The sequence below is a fragment of the Pinus tabuliformis genome, chromosome 6 (assembly GCF_031772625.1).
Source record: "Pinus tabuliformis cultivar Carrire ecotype Pingquan chromosome 6, CPIR1, whole genome shotgun sequence".
Classification (NCBI taxonomy): domain Eukaryota; kingdom Viridiplantae; phylum Streptophyta; class Pinopsida; order Pinales; family Pinaceae; genus Pinus; species Pinus tabuliformis.
This window is the reverse complement of record NC_142292.1, coordinates 1,217,991,382-1,217,996,821: the sequence shown is the minus strand read 5'-3', so window position 1 is coordinate 1,217,996,821 and position 5,440 is coordinate 1,217,991,382.

Here is a 5,440-nt window from a genome sequence, read left to right as displayed (position 1 = left end):
TAAAAATAGTGAGCATCCTCCACCACCTTTAGTGGAAGAGGTTGCCTCCTTGGTAGTCCCGTAAAAAACTCTTGACGTTGGTAATAAAATCCACCATAATATGGAATATGACCAGGTTCCCTTGCCCACATGGGCCATCCCTCTTCCTGTTCACATTACTCTCTCGATGACAGACCCCCTCGGTTAGTCAACTTGAAAGTCATAGATCTACCCACTATTGATCCTAGGGAGATTATACCTCTTCCTGCCTCTAGTCTCCCCGACGTGGAACAAGTAGAGCTTGGCAACATAAATCTTGGAATGATTTAGGGGCGCAACCTCGACCTTCCTTGGAAGTGCCACCCCTAGACTGAGTCAAGTCTTAGATTTCTACTACCAAACTTGATTTCCTAGTTCATTACCACCCGTTGATGATTGTCTTGTACCCCCTTTACATCTTGATAGTCCTTGTCAAGGAGCTCCACTAGCTCACGAGACCACTCACATTATATGTCCTCGAGTCATTCTTGATACTGCTATAGTTCTAGGTTCTCCCTAGTATCATCGACCTTTAGGAATCAGGAAATTCAACTTTCTATGGCATGGCCCCACATTAGTGTGCCATATGGTACCTCCACACCTCCATGAGTTCATGTATGGAAATCCTTGGCCTGTTCCCTGGAGTGGCACACTTTGACATGGCCTATTAGACTGAGTTGTGCTTGTACATATTGTACATAGGAGTGTGATGCTTTATCTATTTTTTTCATTTGGTGTGTGATGTGAGTATTTATCATGCCTTATTTATGCAAACAATCCAAAAAAAATTATAAAATCAAAAACAATAAATACATGGTCTTGTTTTTACCTCATCCGTGTTTATTTCTTTCATTATGTGATTTAAACATGGGCTTAGTCTTTATGGATGGTTTTTAGAGGATAAGGTGGAATTTCTATTGTGACACCCATTAGACCTTAGGTGCATTTCTATTAAACTTGGCATACAGGGGTAGGTCATGTATCGCCATTTCTAATGCATTTTGACCATCAGTGCCATTTTCATGTCTTATGTCCAGCCCCGTCAAGTTGCGACTTTAGCCACTTTCCTCTATGCATGTCATTACTTGGTAGTAGAGCTTACCTAATCATGGATACCCTAGTTCAACACCTTTTTTCTGTCATGGTGTCTATGCAGCCGATTCTATCCTCTTTTCAGAATTCCTCCTTCTGAATCGCCATGACCTAGAATTTAAGCTTCATGTCCTCTTCTTTGTCTTATTTCTAGGTATAATCTTGGAGGATTCCTCTAATTTCATCCCCAGTGATCGCCATTTTTATCAGCATATTTTTACATATTGAGCCTTGGTTGCTCTCTTCCATCATCATCATCTGCTTGGCCTATCATTCGCTTTCACTTTGTGTTTTACCCTTTCTTGGAGGAACCGTTGCACCAACCTATTGTCCTCCTTATGTCACGAGCAGTTCCATCATCACCGAAACCAATTGTTATCCACTATACCACTCGTTCCTCCAAGATGAGTTTTCTTTAAGCTCTTTTCAGACTCTTTAAAATAGAAAATATTGCCTAGTGAACTTGTCTCCTTCACGCTCGTTAAAGTACTTGAAGGGTCATATACCCAGTATAATTTTAACCCTTTTATGGACTAGGATAGACTAGTTACGAAAAATGAATACTCTAGTCTACTATGGCTAGAAGGTTCTCCCTTTTATACTTTTATCTCTTTTTCGGGCTTGGGGGATTAAATTTATGAAAAAGGAACTTATAAATAAATAATAAAAAATAGAAAGGGAAGGGAACATTCTTTTTCATTAGTCATCAAAAGGCAACATCAATTGTGTCACCCTTGAACATGACACTTGTTTGTTTCATTATCTCACAGTTGGGTTTTAAATTGCCTAGGAGCCATACCATATATATGAGTCTGACTAATCCTCCAGCTAGTTGCTCTTCCAGTCATATGGAGCATGCCTTGATGCCTCTTGCGTCGTTGCATGATATCACATGGTGCTTATTAGTCATGCTGCCAAGTCACTCTTGTGTCGTGTTGCTATATGTTCAAGGGAAGTCTCAACCTGTGTTGGCCATCTATAACAACCTGTTGACCTTTTTGGGTCGACCATCCCCATGTTAGTTTTACTTCATCATCTCATGACTTAATCCATCCGCCACATCATCTTGGTATGTTTCACGTTGACTGATGAGGGTTACATCAGGGCCCTCCTTTGACGAATCTTCTCTTTTCAACGTCAGATCATTATCCAAGAATTTGATCTAGGAATCAATATTGCCTTAGAGATTATAGACCTCAGTGGCATGCTTCCTCATGATTGACAATGGGTTTACATCATTGGCTCCTGATTGGTCGAGTTCACTAGTGTTTGACGTCAGCTCTTCTATTCACACTTAGTGAACTATACTAGGTTCCTTGGGGTCCATTTTCCTCATTGATGGATTCCCTCGCGTCTATTACTGGTTTACCTCATTGGATGGTAATCAGGCAGTTTCTACCATACTTTGCAGCAACTCATCTATTTGCATGATGTAGATTCGTACCATCAAGGTTATGTCAAAGACCTTGGGTTGGGGAAATTTCACTTCCTTCGCAGGCTGCATTGGAGTTATGAATCATTTATGTTCTTTGAGGACTATCCTAAGGCACTTCTTTGTCTGTCATGTGTCCATAGTCCTACTAATGTATATTGTGACATAGATCCACATTGTTTTTTATGGTGGTTATGTTCACTCCGTTGAGTCACATGGATCCACTGTGTATTTCTTCGTGGTCATGTTCTAGCATTTCATGTTTGTAGGTTTTAACCCCATACAGAAATTACCTGCATACGAATTCTTAAACACAGAAAATAAACAATGCGAGAGCATAACACATAAAACACATGTATACAGAGATTTTCCCCTGGATCCCAAAACCGGGACTACTAGCTTGATTTTTCATTATATTCCTTTCATTGTTATAATAAATATTTATACATTCCGAAGCATCCAATACCATGGATCGAAAACCATCGCGTCCAAAACCATGGACCGAAAACCATAGCTAGGTTCGCCCAACCTAATATAGGGTCCAATTTTTTTTTCCTGGGGCGCTGCCTCGGACCTCATAGAGAGGGCTACTCACCCCCCTCAAACCCCCTGAACAGGGGGGGTTCCGCCCCCCTGTGACCCCCCCGTTGTGCAATCGACGCAATGAAGGGGGGGCTCCACCCCCCCTCTAACCCCCTGGTTCACTACGTCGGTTAGTCATGGAAAGAATATAACACAACCCAACATTCTCCCACTTATTGTTTTCTTTCCACAGGGGGCCACAGGAGAGCTTAGCCATTTTTCCAGCCCTGAAACGCCCATTATTTCTCTACACCAGGAGAACTTCTCAGAGCTCACAGATTTTGTCGATGCATCCGCAATATTCTTCAAAGTGTCCACCCTTACCAACAACACCTTTTTGTCTTCTATCATATCCCTCACAAATTGATACTGAACATCAATGTGCTTTGTCTTTGAATGATATGCAGGGTTATTTGCCAAGAAAATTGCACTTTGGCTGTTACAGTCTATCCTTGTAGCTCCCTGTACTAACCCCATACTTGAACATAATCTCTACAACCAAACTGCTTCCTTTCTTGCATGAGTGGCTGCCATGTATTCTGCCTCTGTAGTTGATAGTGCCACTACGGATTGTTTCTTACTCATCCAACTGACTGCACCTCCAAATAGGTTAAACGCATACCCACTTGTAGATCTTCTCTGATCTAGATCTCCAGCCTAGTCTGCATTAACAAAGTGACGAATATCCAACACTTTGTCCAATCCTGGTCTTCCTCGGTAGCACAAACCATAATCACTAGGCCAATGCAAATTCCTAAAAACCCGCTTCACTGCTGTCCAGTGCTCCTTCCCTAGTTTTGACATAAACCTGCTCAATACTCCCACTGCATGTGCAATGTTTGGTCTAGTATAGACCATTGCATACATCAAGCTACCGACTGCACTTGCATATGGAACACGAGACATATCCTCTTCCTTTTATTGTGTCTTGGGACACTGTTCAACAGATAATTTTACACCTACAGGAATAGGAACCTTCACTGATTTACTATCCTGCATATTAAACCTCTGCAGTATTGTCTCGACATAATTCCTCTGGTTTAACCAGAGCTTCCTCTTTTCCCGATATCTTTTAATTTCCATTCCCAAAATATAGTTTGCAACACCAAGATCTTTCATGCCGAATTTCGAGGACAATTGGGTCTTCAAATCCTAGATAATTTCTTTGTCATTTCCAACAAACAACATATCATCCACATACAAGACCAGATAAATAACACGATCACCAATTAACTTAAAATACACACAGTGATCTGCTTTGCTTCTGGTGAAGCCAAGTCCTCGTATAAATGTATCAAATTTCTAATAGCACATCCTTGGTGACTGTTTTAACTCATACAGAGACTTCTTTAACTTGCATACCAGTTCTTTCTTACCCTTCACTGCAAAGCTTTCAGGTTGCTTCATGTAGATCTCCTCTTCTAGATCCCCATGAAGAAATTTTGTCTTCACATCCATTTGTTCTACCTCAAAATCAAAAGCAGCAGCAACAGATAAAAGTAATCTAATAGAAGTTACCTTGGCAACAGGAGAAAAAATATCACCAAAATCAATTCCCGGCACCTGGGAATGTTAAAATTGGCAACCAGGGAAAAAATTCATGTGGGTCATCTTATTCATGGCTAATAATATTTTTATTAGATTCCTCTCGCCGAGAGGTGTAGGATTGATATAAAGATCATCCAATTCCGATAAGTATTCATGGAGATATGAATTTATTTTGATTATGGAATTATTATCAAGCCGACCTACAACTCATGTAGGCTCAGAAGCCCAACAGTCGCATATAAGAGGACTTTTCCTCATTTGGACTCACTCATCTCATCACATCTCTCTCTCTCTACTACGCAGATATGAGTCTCTTCTCTACTGCGCTGAAATGGGTCTCTCTCTCTCACACATGTGAAGCCGGAAGCTGTTGAATTTGAAGCTGCAACTGCAGAAGTAAAGATTGACTTGCGTGGCCTAGAAGATCTCCTCTTTGGAACTACGCTATAGGTTCATCTGAACCTCCTTTGAAAGTTGCAACTTTTGGTGGTGGAATGAAGTCAATCCGACGAACGGTTTGCAAGATATCGACTGCCTTAGTTTGAAGCCGGAAAACTACTGAAACTGAGGCTGCAACTGCAGAAGTAAAGATTGACTTGCGTGGCCTAGAAGATCTCCTCATCTGAACTGTACTGTAGGTTCATCTGAACCTACTCTGGAAGCTGAAACTTTTGGTGGTGGAATGAAGTCAATCCGACGGTCGGTTTGTGAGATATGGTCTGCCCTAGTTTGATAATGAAGCCGCTAATGCTGATGCTGCTGATCTAG